The following is an 11522-nucleotide window of genomic DNA, read 5'->3' as shown; positions in this document are numbered from 1 at the left end:
ATAAAAGCGCGTTAATAATCGTCCTATATACAGGTGATGATACCTATCTCGTACTCGCAGATAGTACATAATATATTCCCATTTGCGAAGCGTATTCACATCCATGCAAAATATTTTCCATTAAAAAAAATATTGAACATTATGCGCGTGAATGAGGGGGCTTTACAAGAGGCCTGATGAGTGCTGTCAGCAGGGACATACATCGTCTTTGTGAATTATTTATCAGCGTATAACCTGCACGCTACCTTCCCCTTACATGTCAGCTATCAAACCGACGGACAATTAACACTATAGGTTACTTGCATTCAATATCTTTCCAAGAAATGTTAAGATGTAATGTGTTTTCAGTGTCTGCGAATTTGAAACTATATTAAGCTTATATACGTTGCAAAGAGTATGTTTGCATGTTGCCAGTATGTGTATTAAATTTTGTTTTGAAACGGATTTAAATGATGTAAATTTCCTGGAAATGGAACTGTACGTAACACTGTATATTATTTTGTCTGTTATTGAGAAATACTTTAAAAAAAAAAGGTTAAATGAAATGTGCGTGTGTTAAATGTTATATATAATGTTAAAGCCCAGACACAAGATTTTTTTATCTCTGTTTGTTTCTGTCCAAAATGGCTGTAATGCAGTGGCGAAAGGTTCATATATCCCGATTCCTGCCGGCTTCTCTTTATGTAGAACTAAATTTTGCTTGCTGCTTCGCCCGCGTGAAGGAAGCTTCCGGGATAAAAGTCCCGCTATTATATTTTCCTGGGATAGAAAGTAGCCTATAACCTTCCCAGGATCTTAAGCTATCGCTATATCAAATTACATAAAATTCTGTTTAGTAGATTTTGAGAAAATCGATAACATCCAGGTAGAAAGAAAAGGAGACATTGTTTTATATATGCACAGATTTATGTACAATATAAATATCATTAGAACGATTTGCAGATCGAATTTATGCATATCATTTCTCGACTGCTGTACTATTTAGATAGCATTTAATATTGGCACTCAGAGGAAATTTTAGAGAATAATTCGTATAACTTGGTAGGCAGTGGACTTTTCGAAGCATAATTCGTATATCATTTTATTTTGTAAAGGATTGTTTTGACGCTGTTACCTTTAACACACCAAAGATTTGCACAGTTTTTCATTTTGTCAGGATGAAAATAAAGTATTTTGTGAAGGATTCTTTGTGAATTGTATCGGGTGGGATTTGACTTATAATGAAGTTGTCAACATTGCTAACAATAACCTCTATTAACATGATTTACAACGTAAATTATTGGTTGTTTTAGGGGTAGATCGATGGCAAATTATGTATTAAATCATGTGTATACATGTTTGTTTGTTTTATAATACTTATGGTGTACAAAAACGATATAAATAATACATTTTTGCATGACAGTTATTTTAAAATATTGGACATATTTAGAAACCCGATATAGATACAATGTATTATGTGATACTATTAACTTTCCGGTTGAAGGACATGTATCTATGGCTATGGATAAATATAAAACAAAGATATAGATAAAAAAAATTGTACGATATTTTTAATTCAAAATCGTGATGAGACAAAAAAAATAGCCTTTTAAGCTTCTTAAGTGCGTTTTAAAGCATGATATATAGCGTAACTGGAGAGCGTGGCGTGCATTACCTGATATCATCACGGCAGCCCCCAGTGATGCGGCCAGAGTGCAGGAAACTCTACACTCAGCCCCAAAGGCAACGCTCTACTTCTAAGTCCTTGGGTGTGTGTGGTACCAGGCAGAAACACCGAGCGATTTTAAATATTCTTAATTAGTGTTTATTTCATTATAAAATGGCATGAAATTTCCTTTAATAGCTATGCTGGGTATGATACCTGATGAAAAAAAGTTGCTCTAGTGCTCCGTTTTTGAGTCGAGTGGCGCGTGGACTCAAATGATTATTATATTTTTTAAGCTATCACCGGACTTTTTTTTGTATTTTCTTGTTCTGGCTTAATTTGGGTAAGATTAAGTGGATCCCAGTATAAGTGTTGCTCTGTGAGATGATTTAATTATTAATATACAATTCGGACATGCATTCGTTTTAGGTAATGTGATTTGGAATAACTCTTTAGTCTTGTAAGGATTATTTCCTGACCAATAGCCATGATTGCAGACATCTATTTAACTGAATTACAACATATATATTTTATTTATTAAAATTTCTTTAACAGCTTAGAATATAATATGTAACAAACCATCTTGTTAACATAGTAACGAGACTTATATCACTGCTCTCTTACATTAGTCGTATAAAAATCAAACCCGCTGTCGTTTATTACATTGGACCAAACAAATATTTTTAACTTGCCATTCAAAATTAAACCTAAACGCTCTACATTATAGTCAAGTTTTCTATATGGACAACTGAGATGTAATTTACTTGATATTAATATTACAACGCGACAGCATCTAGAGTATCTAGTGATAATGTTTTTGGGACATATTGTTTAGTGAGAAAGGTGAGTGTTTAAGCCACTATTTCCATTTTACTGGGTTAATTAAATACTTCTCGGCTTTCTATTTAGTAATGCAAAGGAGGAAATCTTACTAATATTATAACGCGAAATTTTGTGGAGAGTTTGGATGCTTTGATGTAATTAGTAAATTCAGAATTTTCTGGACGAATTTGGATGAATGATGATTTGCACAAAGATAGGCCTCCTCCCGATTGGTATTTAGGCAATTTTATCATACGAAAGTACATGGTGTTTTTTATACAAGGTTTGTCACAAGAGCGGAGCCACGAGAAATGTTTAGCTGCATGAAAATGTTATAGCAGGTTGTTACTTTGATTTGTGGACAGAAATAGTCTGGATGAGTCAGCCGGTTCATTAAGATTTGAGTCTAAAATCAACTGCAACGTTAATTGCCTAAAGTTGAGTTTTTCGGGTAAGTACTACAAACAAAACGCTTGTTAAGACATGTATCGCGAGCAAATTTAATATTAGAGGATAAGCAACATTATGTTTACACACACGCACACACACACACACACATGCACGCACGCACGTACGCGCGCACACACACACACACACACACACACACACACACACATACACGCACGCACACACACACACACACGCACACACACAAAGGCACGCGTACTCATGTCATTTATCCATGAACGGGTGGGATAGGTTTTCGCCAAGTTGATTCCAACCATTTCCAGAATTCCCGACCTAGCGCTGATACTGAGTAGATAAATACAATATTATTTTACCTGTCCCGGCATCGAGATGAAGCGGAATACAGCTACAATCATCGCACCATGATATTTACGATCGTCTTAACTCCTTAAGGATAATGGGTAAATTGTGTCGCCAACACAGCTCGGGGCGGTAGGCAGTTTGTGTTTGACAAACGGGTCAGCAGAGACCTTCGGGTTCATCGAACAACCGAGTGCAGCCTCAGGACAACTGTAATAACTAACGTCTCTTGTAATGACGAAATTCCTTCGTTGCGTATTACCCGGTACATGTATTAGTGGAGGTAGATTTAGCTAGCGGGTATTTTTTTATAGGTGCAGGGCAAAGTGAACTCAATAGACATCGAAATAAAACTATTATTAAGATTTTATTACGGTTTTTTTTTGTTATAATTTTTTCCCAACGTTTCGAAAATTTTGCAGCCTTCATGGTCACGGGGCGGACTCTTGCGCCAAAAAAAAAGTTTTATTTCGATAAATGTGTATTTTTAAAGACCTCTCTCCGGTCATGTCGGATTGCTGTCTCATCGGACTATGAGAGTGAAGGAACAGTGAGTGCACATGTGTATTGCGCACACACTTGTGCACTATAATATCTTTTGCGAACTTGATTCGTCTCCGTTGAGATTTGCCGTGGCCGAAATTCGGCTAGGAAGAAACCAATCAATCAATTTTCAAAGATAGCGCGTTCAAATAAACCAATTCATCAGCTGGGTTTACTAACTATAAATTATAAAAAAAATGTTTTTATAACTTTATTATTTGTGAAGCGAGTAACATGGTCAGCGTTGTCCAATCAATTAATCAATTTTCAAAGATAGCGCGTTCAACTAAACCAATTCTTCAGCTGGGTTTACTAACTATAAATTATTAAAAAAATGTTTTTAAAATTTTATTATTTGTGTACCGAGTAACATGGTCAGCGCCGCTCGCTCCACAACGGTCGGCCCGCGGGCCATCTCAGGATCCTGACTGTATCTTACTGGGGATTTTTAATATTCTCCATCTATGTTAACTTCCACGTTCCTCGTGGAACCTTATATTTCCTGACAAGATATTTTTAATTTAGTGTCCTTGCGTTTTGTTTTATTTCTGTTAAACAATGCTTCTACAACAATACGAATTGCTGGGCTGATTGCATTTCTGGTAAGTTCCAAAAATATTTTCATTTATTTTACTGGGTTTAAAGCATCAGCAGTATGAATGCCTGTGGAAACGGTAAGGATACATTATAAAACAATAGATCATTTTAGGGTTCATTGTAAATCTTTATAAAATATGTGGTTCAATATTACTAACCACAAACGAAGTCTTAGAATGTTCTTAGTTAGTAATTAGTCTTAGAAAACAGCCTGCCGCGTCTGTCCGCCTGAACGCAATAAACTCAAAAACAATAACAATTTTCATACGGTTTTTACCAATGGACGGAGTGATTTAATAGGTTTATGTGTATAATTCATTAATGTTTTATACAACTAAAAACGAAGCCGGGGCGGGTCGTTAGCAAATATTAAACAATAATCTAAGACAAAGATAGGTTATATTAATGCAATCTTTGTATATTCATATTATAAATGTACGCGAGGTAAACCATACATTTGTTAAAAATATCTCATAGTTTGTTTAACTCGAGCGCTTGTGTAACAAAATTGTTTCCACCACGAAGCATTAGTGCGGGAAACTTACACCGAAACCACATTAAACGAATGATTTATATTAAACGTTACCAAAGTATCTTTATTTGTATTTTAAGGTTAGGAATTTAACTATATCTTAGGAAATAGTTTTTATTTTATTTGGACTTTTATATTGAATTGATTTACGTACAACTTTAAATAAAATAATGTATAAAAATTGATATAATGACAGATTAAATGTGTACCTTCGGGTGATGCATGGTAAATTATGAGTTGTTTTTATTATTATAAGACTGCATTGACTTTACTAAATAAATATGATATTTTCTTTTGTAACAGTGTTCTAAAGAAATATAAAATAATATAGCTGCACAATTTGATGTCTACATAATAAAGGTTTTACTATACTTATCTTATTTCGTAGCAAGAGTGTAGCGGCGACCGCGTAACATTAGGCTCATATTGATCGCAACTGTGGTTAAGTTATCTTAGATTAGAATATTAAATCCAAAAACATTTGAATACTTTGTATGTATATAGATAAGCAAATGATTCTGAAAACGGTAAATGGTAACATTTTGACAAAAACATAAATATAGACATAAATTGATATTTACATAATAAATATGTTGTTATAAATACTCACCTCGTTTCGTAGTAAGCGTGTAGCAGCGACTGCGTAACATTGGGCTGATATTGGCTGCGACTGTGGTTAGGTTAGGTTAGAATATTAAAGCGAAAATACATTTCAATACTTTATATACCTCTAAGCAAATGATTCTATTGACGGCAAATGGTAAAATGTTGTCAAAAAATATAAACATAGGCAACATAACAGACATAAATTGATGTTTTCATAATAAATATATTGTTATAAATACTTACTTCGTTTCGTAGTAAGCGTGTAGCAGCGACCGCGTAACATTGGGCTGATATTGGCCGCGACTGTGGTTAGCCAAGCGCGCGTTTTCTTTTTTCAGCGATTCGCCGGGATTTACGTGAAATGTTACTATTGTTTTAATACATTTTTTAATTCTGACTTGTTTATGTTTCGTGCAAATTAAAATTTTAGTTTAAAAGTCTAATGTTGCATGACTGGATTGCTTTTACGTGTGACCTTTTTGAGATTATGCTGTAATTTGTTGTTAGTAATAATTTATTTTAAGGGTTTTATTTGGAACAAATTATAAGCAAAGTTTATTTAAAATTTCGCCTGAAATTATTTTTTGCAATTAATAATACTCATATATTGTGTATGTGAATACTAAGTATTACCTGCAGCTTCACTCATGTAAGGATATTTGCCTATTAAAATGTTCTATTTCCTAGTTTTTGGAGTAAAATATAATAAAATGTTAGTCAAGGACATGGCATTATATATTTGTAAATTTCATCAAAATTTTCTCAGCTGTTAGAGTTTGCTTCCAATAAACATCCAACTATTTTCGCAAACTTTCGCACTTATAATTGTTCGAGACGGAGAGAGTAATAGGAGCACTCTGCTATAATAAATATAAAAACATATACTCTCAAAACTATAATACTTTAGTAAATGGTTCAACAAATTTTCGATTTAATTTTAAATAATTTAATAATATTATCAGCCTTGTAAAATATACTGTCCTACTGTTGAGCACGAGCCTCCTGTTCTACTTTCTGCTTCTCTTCTTTTTCTCTTCTTAGTTTTTAATCCACCACGCTGTTTAAATATAAATTTTAAAGACGAAGTTATTAAAAAAAATAATTCTTAGCAAAGAAGCAGATGTCGCCAATAGTAATATTGAAATGCTTGAGCGTGAAATTATCTACACTCCGTTGCAGTCGATTGAAAACTTCGCGTTAACTCATAGGTTAATCTAACGCGAGCAAACCGCAGGTTATTAATAAAGTTTCAAAGGTTCAGTGTTGCATGCGCGGTTATTTATTACATTACGTACATTTATCGGGCTCGCATCGATTGTTCTGGTATGTTTCATTACAGTTTGAGATGGTTTAACGTTTAGAGGGCATGTACTGATTTGTTTTAAAGTTATGTATTTAAGTTATGATTTGCAAATAGTTATTGTGGTAGAACTGTGTTAAAGATTAGCTAACTTAGCCATGGTGGTCAGGTTTGCAGTGTCTACAGAAAATGATCGTATACTCACGCCTTTTATCCCCGAAGGGTGGGCAGAGACGCAACTAGTACACCCACTTTCTGCCGCGTGTATTCTGTCCTATGATGTTATAGTGACTCCAGGCTGCAACTAAGTAGAAAAACCCAATATCACTTTGCTTGACTCGGGCATCGAACCTGGCCTTTAGCATTGCAGTCGTACCGTAATGCAGCTACGCCATTGAGACAGTCTCCCTAAAATGATCGTGCGGTTGTTATTTCTTTATTATAAATCAGCAGCGATGACTCATCATTAGTTCTTTGTTTTATGATTCTCTTATAAAAAGAAATTTGTTTCAATGCAAATAGGATTGGTTAGGATTCAGTGATTTTATATTAAGTAAGAATTTTGTTTCTCTCTTCTTAATTTTACCCACCTACAAGGTCCTATTGCAGGTATATTATAATGTTAGCTCGAGGTTTTTCATCAACCCTAAGAGATATTGCATATCAGTTTCCACATAATAATACCAAATCACGAGCAGTAGTAGGGAACAGAGGGGATACGAATTGTTAAGGTCGTCTAAACATTATTTTAATTTATAATTTGCAATAACATTTTAAGTTATTATAGTAATTGTTATTTACTGATTTGTGTACAATATAAAAGCAGTTATATCGGCGTAGCTTTTAGAGTCGTAGTCCTGTAAACTGTTACTTAAAATAGACATATCTCTGGCTCACTATTACAAGGTTCTATGTTATATTTATTCATATTGAATTATATATTATATAATTTTAAATCTTATTAAATTGTATATCTGACATATTTCTAAGTCTGTTTCCGTGAAAAATTCCAATCAGCCCAATAGATTAATAAAGGGGCAGCAAAGAATTGTTATTTTTTCAAGTTTTTACCAACACGAAAAATTTTAATATCGTTTTTGCAAATTAAGGAAAAATTAACATAGGACCTTGTAATAGTGAGTCAACGATAGAGCATCTGCTTCACGAGTTTCGTGTGGTCAGAGATCGTGGGAGGGTGAATTACCTTTAATTACCTCCTCCTTTCCTCAAACTTTGGTAATGCAATCACGATTATTGTGTTGTTGAGGGATGAACCCTCGAGGAAGAGTCGGTGTTTACTTATCATTTACGAGAACGTCACTCAGTGCCTAACTTTTTTAATTAGTGATTTACTTAAGCAGTATTCCGCCTCTTTACTTTCAAAATTATTTAACGTAAGAAAATTATGAAGTAGTTTAAAATTGTTTTATAAAGTTTTATAGGTAAAGGGCTTGTCCCGTTTGGTTCTTAATAATCGAGCTACCTAATAGTCTACTTGTAGAGTATGTGAGAATAGTCGAAGGAACTATTTAAAAGTTAATTCACGGTTCGATTCTCGTCCTAAATAAATGTAAAATATATGATCTGATTTTTTATAGGAATTTTGTCACATTTATGCTAATAGGAAACAGAAAAATGTATGGAAATGATATATCTTATCAATAACTCAATTGCTAGGATATTTCATTATCAAAGATAACGTTAGCGTTAACGATTGTAGAAAGACATCTTGACTAAGGCTCTAGTACCGCCCCGGAGCCTGGATTTTGTGCCCAATGTGGTGTTCATTTCGTGAAAAGTGGGTGCATTAATTGTTAACTCTTTAGATATAAAAGTGTGAGTAAAGAGAAAAGTTCAGTAATTCTAAGAATAGTGCATTCATGTAAGTTATATAGAATGTAGCCATTGATTGTTCGAAAAGCCATTTGTCTGTCTTCTATATGAGTTTGATTGTCACATAAGTAGGCGTCTACGAAGTTCACAAATATGTCGGCCATCTCCTCGTCTCCACTGAGTCTATTTCAATGGTTAGATACTTATGCTTTCAAACGTTGGTAGTTAAAATGAATGCTGCCATAAAATACGTATATATTGGAATGATTGTGATGCTCGATAAGGGGAGTTCGCTCTTAGTTCTTCATATAGTTTTTGCTGGGTTTCTTTAGTTTATTATAATACTTTCTTTTTTATGGATCACACCTTTTTATATATTTTTAGGGACCAATGGACAGTCTCACAAACATATAAATACGAATAAATATATATAGTTACTATAAGAATAATAAATGGTTTTTTAAATAAATTTAATTTAGTTTGGAGCTATTTCATTTCATACTTATACAGTATGCCAGTTCCAACAGGCCGGCATAATTGTGTCGACTATCGAGGGGTAATCATCTCTCGTCATTCGACAGTCTGTTGGATCCCACTCCACTTACCATCAGTTGCAGTGGAGTCACTTTACCGTGCTAGTATAGAAGTGAAACTTATTATCTTGTGAGTATTGGTGTAGGCATGCTTGCTGCTATTATTTTGATTTTGCTACTTTCCACTAATTCGATGCTACAGTTTCCATGGGCGACGACTATCATCATCATCATTATCATCAGCCGCAGGATTGTCACAGCTGAACCTGGGCTTCCCCAAAAATTTCCATATCAACTTATTGTTCGCCTATAATACCTAGTATAATTTTTAGGCCAAAGAACTATTTAATGCGAATAGAGCGGTGTGAAAAATTTAGAGTTAGGTAAGCGTGATTTTAAACGAAATTGGCTTCATTAGCAATAATGTATTTCGTATGATATTTATTGTTGTTTTGAATGACGAGATGAGCTTGCCGTTCGCCTGATGGCAAGCGATACGACCGCCCATAAGCAGTAGATACACCTTGAATAAGAAAGTAAAGTTTGATATTTCACTGCGTTCGCCATCCTGAGACATGAGATGTTAAGTCTCATTAAGTCCAGTAATTACACTGGCTACAATGTCCTTCAAACCGGAACACAATAGAGATTTCATCCTGCTGCTTGGCAGCCGAAATAGACATTGCGGTTGTACCTAACCAGGCGGACTCTCACATATCAGATACCTACCACCAGTAAAATATAATCACCTAAAACTTCTAAAAATTAATGTACACACATTTCCACGCAAACCATTTTCAACAATGGCTGTAATGAATAAGCCATTATTCAACGGGTCGTAAGACAATTATAACGTCCATTATGGCGGGAAATTAGCAACGATTTAACTGAACGATCTTGTCATTAATGCGTGTTACAGTTTTATTATCTGTCGCATTGGGAACAGGGCCCTTATTCTGTATGATTGTGTAAACGCGTAACGCGGCCGTGTCATGTTATCTCCGAGAAATGTGCGTGGAATGGTATTCTGTAAGTCAAATTTCTATAGTCCTAAATATGACGCGTTGTGTTACGTGCTTGTTACACACTGTCAAAATAACGTGCGGGATAGAGAATAAGGCCCCAGAGTTGACGCTTGATTTGCGAACATTATTGCGGCTCATTGTGCGCGAATGTTCGTGTCATTTAAAGTGAAATCGTACTTACGTATAAGTAAGTATGTGTATAGAACTGTTGATCGATGAAAATCTTTATATTTGATTGTAATGGTTAATATGAAAAGTGAGTCGATGGGTGTGTTGTTATTTGTATTTTTGTATGTACAGTCAACTAAAATATTAGTTGAGCAATTTAAAAACTTCAAAATATTTCTAGACGTTAAGTAATTGAAATATTCTTTTTTCTTTATCTAAAATGAAGCATTTGAAGTTTATTTTAATGAAGAAAAAAAGAACACGATTGTTGATAGGGAGACAAATGTGGAGCGGCGATTAGATTTTTTTTATTCGTCAACTTTTTTGTGGCTGTACTGTGCATATGATTTCATGGTACATGCGTTTTAATAAATAAAGGTTTTCTATTTTTTTTCTCATACTAAACATTTCTGTCATGGAACCTTCTGCATAACGAACGAGAGCCATCAAACTCGACACCGGATTCTTTTCAACAATTGCGTACTTTGTCATTTATGAATGGGGAAATATTGAAACATCGTTTCGCAAATAAGTCCGCCGTACAAAAATATTATTTTCAACCAATCGTTTTACGCCTTTCATTAAATTTGAAGGAATTTCCACTTCGTCGCAATGTTTAGATAGCTCAAGAAAAAAAAAAAACATTTAAGTAGATAAAACAATAAATTTGGTTTAGTTTTCATTGACCTAAAATTTTAAAACGCTCCAATGTTTCAAGCTGAAAAACGTTTTACTGGATTTTATTTATTGTTCCAATTAAAATAAGTTTCATTTCTGAAAGCAGGGGCGTTGTTAAAGTTAGACATGTTTCCAGAATACTAATTACATACAATACATAATGGTATCGTTTGTTGTCCTCAGGGTCGGTATGCAATGGTTGTATCATTTTGTCAAAGGTGTTTCTACCTCATATATTAAAATTATTGCTTTAAAAGTCGGTACCAGATTCAAAGTATCAATGCGCTTATGCAACAAATGCAAATAAGTATCTAATTTTAGCAAATTCACAATTGTAATGTATATAATTACAGTATTTAGGTAGAAGTAAAACAAACAATGTTTTTTTTAATTTTTTTAATATTCTCACATGCCAAAGTGCACCCCACTGCACCTGATGGTAAGTAGAATGGGCTCCGTAGAATATGGACTG

Source organism: Manduca sexta, chromosome 26 (assembly GCF_014839805.1).
Source record: "Manduca sexta isolate Smith_Timp_Sample1 chromosome 26, JHU_Msex_v1.0, whole genome shotgun sequence".
NCBI lineage: Eukaryota > Metazoa > Arthropoda > Insecta > Lepidoptera > Sphingidae > Manduca > Manduca sexta.
The sequence above is the reverse complement of the archived record's forward strand: the minus strand, read 5'-3'. Positions refer to the sequence as shown.